This window comes from Sinohyriopsis cumingii, chromosome 5, assembly GCF_028554795.1.
Source record: "Sinohyriopsis cumingii isolate HCF-2022 chromosome 5, ASM2855479v2, whole genome shotgun sequence".
Classification (NCBI taxonomy): Eukaryota; Metazoa; Mollusca; class Bivalvia; order Unionida; family Unionidae; genus Sinohyriopsis; species Sinohyriopsis cumingii.
In genome coordinates, this window is record NC_142965.1 from 36550290 (window position 1) to 36569535 (window position 19246).

Below are 19246 nucleotides of genomic sequence, written 5' to 3' on the forward strand. Positions count from 1 at the left end.
TTTTAAAGGTCTACTTCCAGAAAAAAAAAATGAAATCATTAAATTATGACCTTCGTGCGAGGTCTACCAGCAAAAATGTAAGTTTGGAATAGGATCATTAACGATGTTACGTTTATGTTGGCGTATCTAGGATGATCTTGTCCTAAATATGTCATAGAAAGAGTATAGCACTTTGAACAGATATTTTATTGTAATATAGTTTCTCTCTGTTTGTCACGTGCGTAACAAAGGTTTCATATTGAGGGATGGCAGAATGCACGTTTTTTAATTAGTTGTTCAGTAGATTAAAACGGTATTGTCGTTAAAAAATGTAATCTTCTCAATGATGTCAGTTTTATTATATATAAAAAGTCAGCTTATGACCACTTGATGATCTTTGCTACATTTGTTACAGGTGCCAATTCCATTAAGAAGAATCAAACAGCTCATCATCATAAAAATTCAGTACAGAATATTATAATTTTCATGTCAGGTTCAAGACGGAAAAGTCTGCCCAATACAAGCATTTCATTTTTAACGTTCGAATACGTCTTCGCAGTGTTTTAAAAATATGCGCTAATATTCACGGATGGTCAAGAATTGCAACCTATTTTATTATTGAAGATTTGCACACTAATGTGAAACAGATGGTTGTAACATCGATGTAATATATATCTATTTTTAAATATAAATTAAATACTCACTTCGTATGCAACGAGACATATAAGTTAGATAAGTCATTATCTAATGCAACTCTTGGCGAGTAAAGAATACAAATTGTTCAACGAGTATCTTCAATTTCACATGAAGTAATCACAAAATGTAAGATTCTATATATAAATTGACGAAAATCGTTGTTTGTTTGATGCTACATGTCTGTGGTATGATGCTCCAGTACTAGACATCACTATAAACTGCCACACTGCAGACATCGTTGCGATATGACTGAAAAATTGTTAAAGCTACGTTAAAAATCTAAATCACAGACACACATTTTTAAAATAATAAAAAAATACAAAAAACAAATAATAAATAAATACAAATGTCATGAAGTATATTCACCTGACTCGGGCATTTGTGTTGTCTTCTATGATATCTTTGACGTATTTTAGTGACATAACACAAATTAAGTATCGATACATATAGTATGTGCCTGTCAGTGGGTCCATAAAGATATTATTAATTATTTTTATGATTGGTCGTTGTATGAAGAGTATTTAAAAGTTCTGAATAGTTTATTATAACTTTTTTGTGTCGTTGAGCCTTTAATAAAAACACAATGTCAAACGTTATGAAAAAACCTTTCATACAATTATCTGCAGCTGCATGTGCAGCAAGTCTGACACAGGCAGGTAGCAAATCTGACACAGGCAGGTAGCAAGTCTGACACAGGCAGGTAGCAAGTCTGACACAGGCACGTAGCAAAATGCCCGTTGAATACATGCTTCCTTGAGAATTTTTCAAGTGTAAAAGAAGACATGGTATTACTCAATTTAAGATCTCCCTGTACATTATTCCCTGGAGAAGAATTTATTTATACCACTTTTGAAGAAAGGCAACCCATATGATATGAACATATACTGAGTAATAACTTTACTAGATACTTACATGAAAGGCAACCCATATGATATGAACATATACTGAGTAATAACTTTACTAGATACAAGATTGGCAACAAATATGATATGAACATATACTGAGTAATAACTTTACTAGATACTTACAAGAAAGGCAACCCATATGATATGAAGTGAGTAATAACTTTACTAGCTACTTGCAGCAAATTATTTAACACAATTTTAAATGAAAGACTTAATACCTGGACCACCAGCTATAAGATACCTGAAGAACAGTCGAGATTACGGGCTGATTTTTTGACAGTAGATATTATTTCATATTGCAAAATGCGATAGAGAAATATCTTTTGAAATAAAAGAGAAAGGTTATATTCTCCATTTTTCGATTTAAAAAAATGTATATGGTTCAGTGGATAGAGAGAGGCTTTGGAATGCATTATTACATATGAAGTGCATGTCAGGATGTTGGCTATTTGAATACTATAAAGTCATATAGTAAATCAGCTGTAAAGGCTTCTCAATATTATCTATGTGAATATTTGAATGTACGCTTGGAGTGAGACAAAGTTGTATATTAAGTCCTAGTTCATAAATGATTTATCGTCAAATATGAATAAAAATGATGGAACTGTTGACAATAAATTACAAAATAAGATTCTGTTTCTTTACACAGATGCCCTAACAATGATGCATTCAAAACCCCCAAAACGTTTTTCTTCATGACAGTGTCGTAAAATGTCGGATAAGGAGAACAATTCTGTTACTGAAGAAATAGAGACTGTATTATCTGGCCACTCTTATGTCCGCAGCGACTGATACAAAGACTGGCTTGTATAAAATTTACTTATGTAATTCTATGTTATATCCTACAATTGGTTTATGCGATTTCATCGTTTTAAAGATGATCGCGATTCCAGGACAGATGACACACCTTCTCGAAGATCATTGTCTGCGACTTGTGAGCGGGAAATAGTTGCTGTTAATTGATGAAATTGCATGACATAGTGAAAGATACTTGAATTATCACATGTATTAGTTAGTCAGGTTTTTGCATTATAATGTAGAATCGTTTTAAGCTCAGAAAGGTTTGTGCAAGATGGGTTCAGCATTTGTCGACACCGGATCAAAAACAGACGCGGGTTGAAATTGTCAATCAGCGAATTGACAGATATGAGAAGACTGACAAGAGATATCTGAATCAGATTGTAATAGGCGATGAAACATGGAACTCATTTTCTGAACCTGACTCAAGAGAAAATATAAAAGTAATGAATCGGAGAAAAATAGTTGAAACCACAAATCGCTCGAGATAGTCGGACTGTCAGATGGGTTTTATACACATAACTTTACGATGGAAAAAGTTCGTGTCGCCCAGGCACCTGCGCTTGGTTCTGCTATTGCCACTGGACACTGTTATGCATCCAAGGTGGTGCCAACGGTGTGGCACACTACCAAACAAACTGTCCGCGCACAGGTATCAGAGATATCAGTCTACTCCAAATGATGTTTTGCTCAATCCCATTATCAACAATTTGGCCTAGTGGTTAGAGCTTCCGCCTCGGATGCGGGAGATCGTGGGTTCGATCCCCTGCCGAGTCATACCAAAGACTTACAAAAATGGTACTAACAGCTGTCTCGCTTGGCGATCAGCATTAAGAAGTTAGCGTTAGGACTGGTAGGCCTGGTGTCAGGATAATGTGAATGGGTGGGACATCATGCTACATGTCTGCGGCATGATGCTCCCGTGCTAGACATCACTACACACTGTCACACTGCAGACATCGTAGCGATATGACTGAAAAATTGTTAAAGCTACGTTAAAAATCCAAATCACACACACATTAACAATTTGCTGAGGGGCAGACGATTTGAAGTGCATCTTTTCAGTCAGTGAACAACATGCCGAAGATTGAATAGGAAACGGCACGTAATAATTGCATTTTCAGATTGGGAAATTGCGTCACGGTGTATAGGGAGTACTCTGAACGGATACACGGATCACTAATAAAGAAATTTTTTGGATAGCCCACATTTTCAATATCCCTTAGTAATTTCATTTTTCTTTGGCTGAAACTCAATTTCTTCTCATCTGTTATAATAATTTTGATGTTTTTACTGTATATACGCCTTTTCTCTGACTATGAATGCACTTCTGTGGTTATAATTCTTGTTTGTAGGTCTAGCTCTTGTCTGAAGTTCTTGTTCTTGTACAAAGGAGAAACAAAAAGGGTGACTTGCAAACATTTATTTTGCAGCTGTTCTTTAATTAATTTGAATAAAGTCCGTGATTATGGAATCAGAGAATTTGAAAACAGGATGAAGGATGAGTGTAGATGAAACCAAATAATTTTACTTATCTGATATAGGATTCTAGCTGGTATGAAAAGTTATGGCGATATCCTAGAGCAGAATTCCATTTAAAGACGGTGGAGAAATGTCAGGTGCTTTAGGGGTCTAAGAATGGGATTGCGAAAATAAAAATACAATTAATCTGCTGAAATAGATATTGTCAACATTTGGTAAAGTTTCGTTCTCAGAATACATGATGAAACTGGCAAAATAACGACTACTGTCAATACTTAATGTAAACGGTTGATCGTTCTCGAGGACACATGATAGGTGGTACAGGAATTGACAAGGGTAACTGAATACGAGGTATACACAATCTTAGCCATCTTTGAAAATCTGTAGGCATTTATGTAAATAGCTATGCGAGCTGGTATAGTAAAAAGATAATAAAAATTGCACATTGACGTAATGGTGGTTATGGAAAATTAACAACTCACAGGCACGAGAAATGACGTTATAGGGGTTATAAAATTTAACAACATGCAGCCATTTCAGAAGATGTCGGGTGGCTACAGGGGGAATTTGATATTTAAAACGTTCATACATTTAACATTGGGGGTCGGTATGGACACAAGGGGAATTTTACATTAGGCCACCATTTTGAACAGAGGGGGATTGAATGCTCAAACCTTTCATATATTTTTCACATGAATTAGTGCTTTGGGGTATTATGGAAATGTATCATGGTGGAGTCAAGACAGATATTAAATCAGGCTTAGTACATAGATCCATCACGCCTAGTGCGCATGCGCACATACAAATTAAAAGCATGTTTATGCGCCTTGAATTTTTTTACAAAGTTTGCGCATGCACACACAACTTTAAAGAAAAGTTTGCGCATACACACCTAATATTTTTTTAAAATGGTATTAAAAATTGCAAAAAATATCTATTAGAAATTCTTTAAAACAAAAGTAAATAAATACTATGTTTAAAGTCCCTGCAATTTGTTACAACAAATAAATACAAAGCAACGATTAAAATAATTTTGTATAGTTTAAACTTGTAAAAAGCACATAAAAACAATTAGGCAAACGTAGAATCATATGCATACAAATAAACATTTTGCGGGTATGGAATATTGAGTAATATTGCTATTTCCAAAATTTAGGTGACCTTGACAAGGGCCATTGGTTACTCTCGAGGGACAGTTTTATCTTGTAGATGTTTTTTTCCAGCAGCTCCAAGGTTGGACTACACGTCCAGAACATATATTTCCCCCACCTAAGCTTTCTCCATGGATCTACATCTGCCTTTTCTTCATACTGAGTAGCTCTTGCTCCCTCTTCTGCTGCTCCATTTGAATCCCTCACAGGTTCACATAGTCCCTTTCTTCCCTTTCCTTTCTTCTGTCCTGTCGGCCAATTATGTATATTAGCCATGCATGTTAATTATAATAATCTCTCTAGTTAAAGAGTTATTATTTCGTTCGAATTTAGAATTTAGTGTAACAGAGTGTACTAATGTAAATGAATAGGAGGTATAGGTTACTCTTTAATAATTTAGTGACTTACTTATTTTTCTTCACGTTTTATGCTAAAATTATAGTTTTGTCCTTAGAGGGTAGGTCGAAGGGGTAAGATTCTTAATTTAAGCCAAATTGTACACCTACGACCTCTCGTATCCGGATCGGACGCTCTTACCACTTAGGACACCGGACCGGTTCATGTATAATGTAGAAAGGTAAAAAGAAAGAAAGAAAAAACGCTAAATAACAAATAACACGAGTCCTTACTGACCGACAGTTTTATTGACCAATACACATCTTTACTAATACACTCTAACACACATCTTTACTGGCCAATATTCATTCTTACTGACCAGAACTCGTACACACACGTATATAAAGTCATGTAATGTGACGGGTTACAAATATAAATAATAACACTCCAGCATCAACACGAGCAAACAAAACAGAAGGGAAAGAGGATAGCTGGGAGTCACTCACACCTCACTTTCTTATGGATAAACAACATACATACCCTTATCATTCAGCACCGCAAATACAAACAAATCAGATTATGAAAGGAGATATGCAAGAGTCATTAACAGGAGTCATTAATACCTACTTATGGACAAAAACCCCAACAATCCTTATTAACTAAAAAATAACGCACAGACAAATATTCATACTTGCAAACTAGCACGCATGGATTAGCACACTATTTTTATATTTCAATACATACATACATACATACATACTGTAACGCCGCCGTCCTACGTTCTCTATTAAATTTGTTATTGCATCTCATTCATGTTTCTACGAATCAACGGCTCAGTCAAGATACACAACGTAGGATTTAAATAATACAAAATTTTGTTTCTTATAAAAACAACTCATATATGCATTAAGTCTTATTATTTGGGATCATAATGATTAGGGATTATTTTCATATAAAGCAGAGCTTATCTATTTCATTATATGGGGGGAATTACAGGTTTCACCAAGATAATTTTAAATGTCGTGTATTGTCACTACTTTTAGAACACACTATGCCATGCTAACGTCGTAAGCAAATGTCTCGAGCAATTCTTCATAACAAGCCATAAATTAAATACGCTCATACTCTTTGCGTCTTGGGTTAAATATTCCTTCCAAGCGTTGTCATCTTTAATTTTTCATTTGATCTCTTTGACCCAACTGCAAAATCATGTACATTGTTGGTAAGCTGCTGCATGAGCTCGCTCGATTAGTTCAATGACTTTCGAGTTTTGTTCTTATACTAAACTCAGCTAAACGTCAACACACGAACTTAATCGAATGACAAAAAACTCGATTCTGATTGGCTGATAAGGACTATAAATACTGATAGCTCGAGTTACGAGGGCGGATTGTAGACAAACTGCCGAAAGCATTATATTGTCTGATTGTCTGGCTGGTTAATGGTAAGAATATATATGAATGAAGGAAGCAACCTGGTGGAAGTCTCCACAATGATAATATACAAACCCTCTGAGAAATTCATACTGATACCAGTCTACCTACAAGGTGGCAAAGTCATCGTTCGTTTGGGTTGGCCACCTGGACTCTGACCATAATGTTATCAATGTTATGTAATATAAGGAAGAATTTGTAGAGAAAGTTACAAGTAAATTGTAAAAAGAGTAATTTGTATTCTATTTATTACTTCACTTGTATATTTTAGTTTGACATTGTATTGCAACCCAACCAGGCTGTTGCACAACCAGGTTAGGTTGAGGGTCCATCCAGCTTGTCAACCTTACACCCAGGCGCATAGGAAAACTTGAATGATCACACACTATATAAGATGTGCAAAGAAGAAACATGTACGATCTTTATATATCGAAATTTCTAGTCAAAATAATGAATATTTTCCCTTAAAACTATATTGTTATTGTGACAATGGAAAGGAACAACCCAGTGCTGTAAAGTTAAATATATTCTTTCTTTCCACACAACCTCTCAATAACGAATTTCATTATTTAATAAAATATTCTTGTTGAACACACGTTGACTTCGTCGTAGTCATTATTTTTGTTACTTGATCACAATCCAGCCAACAGTCGAACCCCTTTGTGATGTTATCCTGGCTCTTCGATTTTGGAACCCCAATAACCACACAATCATGCACTCGCCAAATTAGTACTAAAATGGTTCTGAAGAGTCGGGCCAGCGTTACCATATATACATACATGCATGCATGCATGCATGCTTACATGCATACATACATACATACGTACGTACTAAACTGGACGAGGGGATTGGTACGATCACTAAAATAATATAAATATACATACTAGTTGGGAACTTAGTCATGGATAAAAGTAAATTGAACAGGAGTGAACGAATAGAATAGAAAGACTTTTTTAAAAAAAAGACTATTTACAGACAAAAACATATTTCTATTGTTCAACTTGACATGAATTCACACACACACACACACACACACACACACACACACATATAGCATTACACGTACCATCACATAGAGTCAGAGAGTGATTGGGAGGAAGTCGAATACAAACGTACAAATAGAGAAACAAATACATCAAAAGCAAACATAAAACAGAGACTTTTGGGGCAAAAAATTATTAATATTTTGCTACTTGAAGTATGGACTACCCTGAAAAAGACGTTGGTTAAAAATGGTTGAACCCATTCATGAAAAGGTAAGGACATAAAGAAAGCAGATAACGGACCTCAGACAAAACACCTTTAGAAAACATAACCGTTAGACCCAAAAAAGTTAACCATTCTTTTTTTGTACAACAGTGTACAGACAGATTATTTGATTTCAGAAAAAGTGGATGTTCCCAAAAATACAGAAACCACGAAAGAAAGGAAATGAAACTCTCGATAATTGTTTTAAATTGTTAACAATGAAATTACGTAAAACATTTATTGTAGTGTGTACATTTATGTATTACACAAATGGAAGACAACATTCATGAATCTGAAATATTATTTTATGCTTAAAATGAAATTAAATATTATAAATAAATAGTTAACTAGATTATATCAACAATTTATTTAAGTGTTAGTGAATATGCCTGATTGTCTTCTTTTAAGATTTTCTTTTTCATAGACGACTGTAAGAGAAAAACTTTATAATATTTTTACAGATCGACATACACAGAAAGATAAATTATTTTACTCGCCTTACATAACTAGCTAACTTCTTTTTGAAATTACTGTCATTGGTACCACCTTCATTCAACTGGTGCCATACTCTGTGTTTCAGAGAAAGTACTGGATTAAGAATTGCCCTTTTGCCGATTTTTGTCACTGCATGAACGTCGTAAAGCACCTCCTACATCACAACCATTGCTAACAATATGTCCAATTTGACTAGAAACAAAAACAGGAGATACATAAATTTATACAACGACAAAGGGAAACCACTTTTGAACTAGAACAAGAAGAGGTAAAGAGGACGTGAAAGTTAAACATGACAATCAACAGCACAAACTTCAGAGATCTAACCTTAGAGAAAGAGAGCGGTCTTGCATAAACTTCAAACCGCCCATGACAAAAGCAGATCATGAAAAATATTACTGGGAACTCATCATAAGATATGGACTTTCTCTTAGAATGATAACACCGACATGACTGTTGGAACGATAACACCAACAGGACTGATGGAGCGATAACACCGACAGGACTGTTAGAATGATAACACAGACAGGACTGTTGGAACGATAACACCGACAGGACTGTTGGAACGATAACACCGACAGGACTGTTGGAACTATAACACCGACAGGACGGTTGGGACGATAACACCGACAGGACTGTTGGAACGATAACGCCGACAGGACTGTTAGAGTGATAACACCGTCAGGACTGTTGGAACGATAACACCGACAAGACTGCTGGAACGATAACACCGACAGGACTGTCAGAACAATAACACCGACAGGACTGCTGGAACGATAACACCGAGATGACTGTTGGAATGATAACACCGACAGACCTGTTGGAACAATAACAACGACAGGACTGTTGGAACGATAACACTGACATGACTGTTGGAATGATAACACCGACAGGACTGTTGGAACGATAACACCGACAAAACTGTTGGAACGATAGGTTTGCAACTAAAGCCCTATTCCCAACACGTCTCCAGCATACGATGAAATTTCAAGTAACCCGCCATTACTGTCTTAATTTCGGGCCATGTAAAAAATAGACATTTCTTTCTGTTACTAATCGTCCTATACACGCTTCTTCTCCACACACGGTTGTTAGCATTCATAGTGTTTAACGACCCAGATCTTAACACATTTCAAAATGGTTGCAATACAATGTGTTGACTGTGCCCAGGTTCGGTGACAATTGAGAAAAACGTGACAGAGATGATCACTTAATTTTATGACCGTTTTGTGTTTGCGTGACAGAAATGGATTTCTGTCAGGACTAAACAATGTACATAAACAGTTAAGAAAAAATAATCGTTTAAGCCGGTTTTGAGGTGTGACTCTATCAGCCTAACATCTAGTTTTTCCGAAGTGGTCATTTAAATATGGATTAGAAAAGAAAATGCAGTTGATTTGCCACAGTTCATTTATAAGTATGACGAGTATGACACAAGTTATATGTAGCTCTGAGATTAATGGATTTACGGTTGAAAAAAGAATAAATAGTGGGATATTTATTTATTTATAAAAAATTAATATGTACACGATCAGAGCAACTTGGAACTAAATTGAGGGTAATCAGTGCCGACAAGGGGGGGGGGTAACCGGGAATATACCCCCGGGACATGCGGCCGTAAGGGGCCCGGGCCGAACAAGACATTTTAATTTTATAAAAGAAATTTTTTGTTTGAACAAAACTAGGAGAAGTCCGGGTGTTTCTTACCCCAGGGCCCTTGATGTGACTGTCTACGGCTCTGCGGGCCAACAGTACCGAGTTATATGAACCAGTCCAATTCGACAACTTGTGTATTCAGAGCCTTGTTAATGTTTTGATGCATAACTTGAGAGTACTGTTTCCCAATGAAAGTTCAAGTGTGCCTGATGGCCATCAAGGTAAAACGAAAGTATGCATAAACAAGAAATCATCTCACCATATGTAGATCGTGCGTCAGTAAGGATAATAAAGTCAATCACGTTACATGTATCAGCGATTGCACCAATGTATCCAGGTGTGAGTTAAAAACTCGGTACGACAGTCTGGCTCTAGTCGTAAACCGAGGGGGGGGGGGATTATCGCCATAATTATTTGAGTGTATTTTCTAATCTTCCTTGATGCATTATTGTAAATGGCTACTTGCAAGTGCTGCTTTCATAATTCTTTCCAAGTATGTTGTATTCTTCATTGATGCAAATTGTACGTGACAGTTTGCAAGTGCTACTTCCTTCTGCAGTATTGTAAATAACCGCTTGCAAGTGCTACATTCATAATTCTAGTCATGAATTTTCTAGTCTTCATTGATGCAAGCTGTAAATGGCTGCTTACAAGTGCTTAGATCTACTTTCCTTCTGCGTCATTGTATCTTGCAGTTTGCCAACTACTGAAATGATTCTGTAGTTTGTCGTATGGCAAAGGCTCAGTCAGTTATTACAAGTTTTGTACATTTTGTTTTTAAACTTGCCATATTACAATTACATCATTCCAGCTGCTGTTTTAATACAAATTTGGCATTGCAACAATGTAAATACTAAGTTTTATCAGTATCGTCTTTGTTGTCCAACTCGTGTCGCCATCTGTTGTCATGATGGCATAGTTGAGATTAGGATGACATTATGACAACAGACGGCGCTCTAAATTTCTAAAGTGTTTCCTTTATCAGAAATAATCAATGCTTTACAGCATTCATTTTGTGTCGATAAACAGTCCCTTTTTTAAGGTGTACGTCTGCAACGAAGTTTTTAATCGTTCTCTAAAACCATGTGCTTTCTCGAAAATCTAAGTGATTCATAGCACCTTACGCAAACAAAAACGTATACACTGCAGCAGGGTGGTCCATCTCTTCAACCCCAGTTGTGACGCACTTAAGTATTTAATTTCACCGTTTAAGAAATCTACTTCTTTGTGATATCTCTCATTACTCTGGACATATTAGTTATTTTAGCAAAGTAAGGATCAGAAATGACAATGATATATTCCCTCGTACTCTTCCTAACGAGCTTTCATCAGACGAACCCCGGTTGTAATGATCGTATTATACGTCACCCATTTTGACACACATCACAGACGTCTATCTTTTCCTGTGATATTATTGTACATAAGCTCCCGCGAAAATAATATATTTCAGAGCAACTCAATAGCACATAAAATAATTTATAAGCAAAATGACATTAAAATATTAAGCATTCCTAAAGGTTTTCTTATTCTTATCACAATCTTCATTTTGGAACATATTTTGTCTCAAAAGCCGAAATAATCAAATTATGGAAAATCATGTTTGCATCATGATAAAAATGTTTACTTGCGATTAGACGTATTAGATTTAGTGTACGATTGTTTTCCAATACTTAATTTGCATTGTTAATATACAGAACCTCAACTTTTAAATGTATTTTTCAAACGACAACGGCAAGAAAAAAGAAAAAAACAAACAAAAAAAACCCCCCAAAAAAACAAACAAACAAAGCTTTAGACCTAGTTTGCATCCTCTGAAACTTTTGTCTCTAAAAGTGGAAATAATCAGATACAGTGGAGTGTTTTGTTTAAATTGTAATTCTTACCATTATCAAACCACTTAAAAATAATAAATTGGTTCAAAATTTTTAAAAATATAAATATAGCACCCTTAGTTTCTAATTATTCATTTGCTCTTTGTCACATTAAAGATTTTTTAAAAAACTTTAAAGAATTTTTGAAATGTGAAATATGATTATATTGACGCATGATTCCGACTTATTAAGTGTGTTACTCTTTATAATATAAAAGTAGTTTAGTGAATTAACTATGATCAAAGAGAGAGAGAGAGAGAGAGAGAGAGAGAGAGAATGCACCAATACTGCATATTTCATTAAGTTGTTGTAATAGTATACATGTATCCTGGGTCGAGGAGAGTGGGGTTTTTGGTGACAATCTTAGGGTCTTTCCCTCAGCAAGTATCAACAAGAGATAAAACTCTACTGATCTTACTCGATAATTATACAGGGTAGAATTTTACTGATCGTTGTCTTTTTATTTGGTTTGATTTTATTTAATTTCGTACATGTATCCCGGGTAGTTGAGGGTATTTTGGGACAGTCTTTTACTGTTTTAGGGTAGTCATGGGGTCATTCATTTGGTGATACTTACCAACATGGGAAAAAACTCTCCTGATCTTACTCGATAATTATACAATGCAGGATTTTACTGATCACTGTATTTTTTAAGGTTTGATTCAATGTAATTGTATACATGTATCATGGGTATGTGAGATGTGTTTTTGGACAGTCTTGTGTTAGCCCCATGACTTTCAGGGTGATAGGCAGAAAAATTAAACTGTTGGATGTTTAATTCATGCATAAGTTGTGGGGAAAAATGAAACATAAAATTGCTGCACAGATTTGAGAAGCCAAACAAGTGTTAAAAATCATTGCCTAAACTTTTAGAACAGTTTTTCCTTTGATATTCTTCAAAGGAATAGCCTATGAAAATCTTGAGGACGCACACATTATGATCAACAACTACTGGATGCTTCACTTGGTATTTGGTAAGGAACCAACATTCAACCATTTTTCTGCTAAATGACTTATCAAATGGTCAAATGCAGGAATAGGTTGCAGATGTGCCTTAGATATCTTCTAATTAGGATTTCCTACCATTTGACAAGTGTGACAAGATCTATGGTACTTATAAACATCACTTGTAATTTTCGGCAAATAAAAATTAATCAGGATAAGTCTTATTGACACCAAAATGACCAGCTTAAGGAGTTTTATGGTCTAGACTATGAATTTCCTGTCTTTACGACGTTGCAACAAGAATTTGATTGCTCACTGACCACTCATCATCAGCAGGTACATCAGGTATAGTGTCTCCATTTTCTCATAATGACCCCCTTTTTCACAAAGTAACAAACCTTTACTTGTGTGTCTTCAGTCTCTGAAACCCGGTCTTGTGTATTCTCTGAGGAATTGTACTTGGGGGACCAATAACTCATATTAAAATGTCTTGCATGCTTATAAAGTAGTACTTTCTGCTCAGATATCTTACAACTGCAGTCAGAAATTGGCTATTTGTTTCTATAATTCTGTGAGATTCTAGCTTATGAATCTCTCTCTCTCTCTCTCTCTCTCTCTCTCTGCTGAGTGACTGAGTCGTGTAATTATGGAATTTATCTTATCCATTGTTCCAAGGCACATATATTAGGGTTAACAGGCCAAATTTAAAGTTTCATCTCACGTTCATAAATATAATAGTTGTGTGAAGGTCAAAGCATCAGAAATAACAAATTAGCAAATAAAATATAATCCTTTTAAGGGTTTTTTCCTCATAACAAGTGCAGACAACTTATTTTATTGCCCGAGAAAAAAAATCTCCAAAATGTGAGTAATTTTTTACATTGTATATATTGCATACCGATCCAGTAATGGAAGTTTTTTTTGGAACTAATTCTTGAAGCTGTCACTAGGGAATATAACCTGACTGTTCTTGAGTCATAATGTACAAACATATGTGGTATAAAAAAGGAAATGTGTCTCGGCCAATCCAGAATTTACACTTTTAATTCCTCAGAGTTGCAGTTATGAGTGTATGTCCAATCCAAAAGCCACACTGTATGAAAAGCTTGTCTTTATTCATGTTTTATTCATGTGAATGTGAAAAACAAAAGGGATTGGCAAATAAGTCTATAATAGCAATGTAACAAGACAATCCAAGTATTTGTTCCTTATATATAATTGCCTACCTCTATGATAATTTTTGTTTTAGACTAATTCATCTAACAATATTGTTTTTATGAATGCCGGTTTACATTAAATATTTATTTTTCTCTAATATTTCCTATGCAAAGTTAAACACAGGACTGTATATAGTTTTTATTTATTTATTTTGCTTTATTGCATAGTTGTATTGTGATGATATATTTTGTGTCAAGACAATATTATCTTATTTTAAACAGGATAAAATAGTGATACAATCTCAGACAAATGAATATGTTTATGCGAGGGTGGTGGTGGATGCTACAACAGCTTGAGCAGTGAGTAGCCTTAAAAACATTTTACAGAAATGTGAAAGTGTGTGTGTGTGTGTGTGTGTGTGTGTGTGTGAGTAGTGAAGTGGGGCGATTCAGCCTCAGTGGGACTTATCATTAAAAACAGGGTCCCGGCGATTTAGCCTCTATGTAAATTTAACATGGGGAAAACTAGCCCGGCGATTTAGCCTCAAGGGGAATTGAACATGGGGAAAACTAGCCCGGCACTTTGGCCTCAAGGGGATTGAACATGGGAGATACAGGCCCGGCACTTTGGCCTCAAGGGAAATTGAACATGAGAGATACAGGCCCGGCACTTTGGGTCTCTATTTTTTTTTTTTAAAAAAAGGGTAGGCATTGAAAGTCAAGGTCTTTTCGAGACCTATGAGTGGCCCTGAAAAGGGCCTTTGGTATTATGTTAATATACCCTTAATATGAACATAAAGAGCATCTTTGAGATCTTCTTCTTCTCAAGCTGCGCCTGACTGCAGGGCCATATATTAATACTCTTTTTAGGCATCCTTGCCTCTCCACATATATTCTTCTTATCCACGGGCTGGTGTCTGTCCTGTGGACAACTGTCCACTTGGATCGAACATACATCTTTATGTCGGTCCGGAACATCATGGAAGACACAAGAGTTGATGATTGCACATCGGTCCACATGTTGGGGTGCCGAGAACAGGTGAAGGAATGCAGCAAACGGCGCTTATTTATAGGGAGAGGAAGGATTGAAACGGATTGAGTTCATTGACCAATCCAAACACGCGTTACAAAATTCAGTCAGCCCACGTCCAATCCGAAGAGAGCAGTCTGTGACGTCACATTCCCTATATAGATTCGCTAGTACCTGTGTGCAGTCAATCCATGCGACAGTTTTTTCAACATGACGGAAACTCAGAAAACGATAAATTGGGGTGCACCAGCAGTGGAGACTACCCAAGGGAACCCGGACTTACTTTCAGAAGAGGTAAATTGGGATTTTGTGGATTTTCTTACCTTGCAAGAATTTGTTCCGGAACCTTCGCCACCTTCTCCTTCACTACCGCACGTGGAGAATTTTAGACAGAGACAGAAAGAAGAATTGGAGAAATTTATACAACAGCAAAAGGAAGCAGAACAAACTTTTCTCCTACAGCAACAACAACAAGAAGAGGTAAGAAAAAAACAACAACAAGAAGACGCAGCAGCAAAGAAACAAGGGTGTGAAAGTCAAACGGTCACGGTACTGTTGGACATTTTAGCGGAGTTAAGAAGTCTAAAACAAATGTATCAGACTTCTTTATTACGACCGAAGAGAATACGACCTTCCCGAGCTAAACACTCCAACTCTGTGACTAAGCCTACCGTACCACCCTTAGTGATTTCAACCAAATCATCATCATCATCAACATTACGAAGTCCAGAAGTAGGCCTTGGCCGTGGCAAAGACTTAAGGCAGTTAAAGTTGATTGTTTAAACTCACCCCTGCACCAAAAAAGGCCCTTTTCAGGGCCACCTATGTCTCTCGAAAAGAGATAGTCTTTCAATTGCCAACATCCATTCAAACTAAAAATAAAACATTTTACCCCTATAGTACGTGTCTGTGTATGAGTGCGTGAGTGTAAGTTCTTATTTTAAAATCAAAACCCAAAGACACTTACCTTTTTATACCTAATTTATTCTTTTATAAATATTTACAATCCAATTCACAATTCACAACATAGCACTTTAAAAAATTCATAGACTTCTTCTGTCTCATTTTTCACTCTCTATGTCTTTTCAATTTCTTCACAGTCACAGTCTTTTCCTCCTCCTCCTCCTCACTTTCTTCCCTTCTTCTTTTCTTCTCCTGTTTCTTTTTCTTCACTTGTCTGCTTTCTTCCTCTTCTTCTTCTTCCTCTTCTTCTTTCTCTTCAGAATCCCTCTCTTCTTCTGACTCCTCTTGTTTCTTAGGGCAATCTGGAGACCAATGTCCTTTTTCTTGACAATAATAACAGGTATCTTGACTTTTGTCTCTTCTAGCCCCCCCCCCCCTTTTCTTTTGACGGTCTGGACACTCTGAAGACCAATGCCCTTTCTTCTGACAGATATAGCAAGTATCTTGACTTTTATCTCGAAAGGAAGGAGAGTAGTCCGACGACTGGTCTGAAGAAATTTTTTAATGACTCCTCGCAACGCTCTGATGAAATGTTTGATCTGGGTAGTCTCTTCCATCGTTGTGCTCCGTTTGAGAGTGAAATGAATAGTGGAAGGACAAGACACATACCCTTTATATACGCTGGTATGCCATGACTATAAAGTAGCCCATGGTGTTTAAACTTTAGTCATTTGACATTTTGCTATCAAGATGAAACGATCCAATTCATCTGAGAAGAAAGAAGAAGAAAGTAAGAGGCAGAAACGTGATCTATCGCCTCGTACCAGGGCTGAAGTCTTGGCACAAATTCATGCCAGTGATTTTGAAGAGGACATGAGTAAACCAGAATCCAAACCCAGAGAGTTTTCCTCTAAACAAAGTTCACCACCCTTAGTCAACCCTGAAAAGTACTATTCCATTCAAGAGACGAAAAAGCGTCCCTCTAGAAAATTTAGAACCACGGCTTACAAATACACAGTGAAGGTTAAAGATTTCAAGTCCGAAGTACCGTTAGAGAAAGCAGAAGGGTTCATCACCGAGATGTGGGATTCTTTGCTCACCACACTCAAGCGACAATGTCAACCCAAAGAAGACGATCGCTTGAGACTTTTCATACAACACGACGGTTTGAAATCCCCTGTTTGGATCGAGTTTAGCAGCCCTGCAGAATTGACCGCTTCCAAAGTCATGGACAAGATTCAACACGTACAACAATCCAACGACCAGTTTGACATCACCGATGGAAAAGCCACACTGGACATGACCCCCGTTTCTCCTCCTCAAGGGACCGGACAGCACAAAAAGGTCTTATTGGTGAAGGGTCTTCGCAGCACCTAAAAGAGTCTCGTCCAAATTAACAACCCTCAAGACCAGATGTGCTTAGCCCGAGCCATCGTGGTGGGACGATCCTATGCCAACAAGAACGACACGGTAGAATGGAAAAGAGCCTGGAAAACTATTCGACAATCTGACCGAGCCAAACAACGAAACGAAGCAGAACTCCTGTTGCAACAAGCTGGCATGTCCAAAGACACACCCTGTGGCATTCCTGAGATGCAAAAATTGCAAGATGTCCTAGCTCCACTCTACACTTTCAAAGTGTACCCTCAAGAAGTGCGCGGGCCTCTGTTGTTTCGAGGCCAAGATTTTAAGGATGGAAAATACATTTACCTTTATCATCACGATGAACATTTTGATGCCATTACCAGTATCATTGCATTCCTGGGATACAGTTATTACTGTGAGAAATGTGATTATGGTTATAATAATCGAGAGCAACACAAACATTGTGGATCGAAATGCTCAGGATGTTTGGCCTCTCAACCCTGTCTGAACGAAGGGCAAGAACGAGTGCATTGTCCAGCTTGTCAGCGCACGTTTTTCAGTCCTACCTGTTACCAACAACATTTGAAAACACAAGGTTCACAGAAGAAATGTGCTTGTCAACTCCTGAGATTGTGCCCTACGTGTGGACATGGTCTATGTACCAACAATGCCAAGGCACACGTATGTCGAGGAAAGAAAAAATGTCACATTTGTCACCACATCGTGAACTTGGAACACCAATGCTACGTGCAAAAATACCAACCCCAACCAGAGAAAGAGGATGGTCACAAAAAGAAAGGCAATTTCATCTTTTTCGATTTTGAATGCATGCAAGAGACCCGCATTCACATTCCTAATTTCTGCGTGGCTCATCGAGTGTGCGAGAAGTTCATTCAAAAACCTATTTTCAGTCATTGCCCTCAATGCAGTAAGAGGAGGACGTGGAAAATTTTTTCGAGGACCGAACACGCTAGCCGATTTCGCTCGATGGGTCTTAGACCCCATCGACAAGACGTGGAGCCAAGAGGACATCGAACGTTACGGAGATTGTCATCGTCATGCCACGGTGATGGCTCACAATTTCTCCGGATACGATGGCCAGTTTCTTCTCAGATGCTATACAGAACATGGCACCGAACGTCCTAAAGTTACTTTGAACGGAGCCAAAATCATTTTCATGCAAGTGGGACAAGTGCAGTTTAAAGATTCGATGAGCTATTTGGCCATGCCTTTGAGTCGAATGCCTAAAACGTTTGGAATGACAGAAATGGCTAAAGGGTACTTTCCACACGTTTATAATACGGAAGCCAATCAACACGCCGTTTTACCCCATTTGCCTGAGGCTCACTGTTACGACCCCGACAACATGCGTACCGAACAACGAGAAGCTTTCTACGCTTGGTACCAGGCTCACGCCTCAGGCCCTTTTGACTTTCAGGAAGAAATGCTAAAGTATTGTCGTTCCGACGTGGACATTTTACGGCGTTGCTGTGGAAAATTTCGAGAACTGTTCATGGAACACGGAGGGGTCGATCCTTTGAAAGAAGCTTGCACCATTGCCAAAGCGTGTTCCTTAGTGTATCGACAACGATATTACTTACCTCACCATTGTCAAGACAAACTGATGTTTCCTTTGTGCCGTACTTGTGCCGAAACGTGCAACCAAGACCAGCCTTGTCAGCACACTCAGGAAGAACGTGCCTTGACGGGGACGTGGGTCAGCGTAGAATTGTTCAAAGATCTGGACATGGGATATCAACTGTTAGAAGTGTACGAAATTTGTCACTTTCCCAAGA

General features: G+C 37.2%; 1 protein-coding gene across 1 annotated transcript in view; it reads right to left on the reverse strand.

Annotated features, from left to right (window-relative positions):
- LOC149798942 (cholesterol side-chain cleavage enzyme, mitochondrial-like) overlaps positions 1-19246 on the reverse strand; it is a 136232-nt gene that overhangs the window by 96643 nt on the left and 20343 nt on the right. The window lies entirely within an intron of this gene.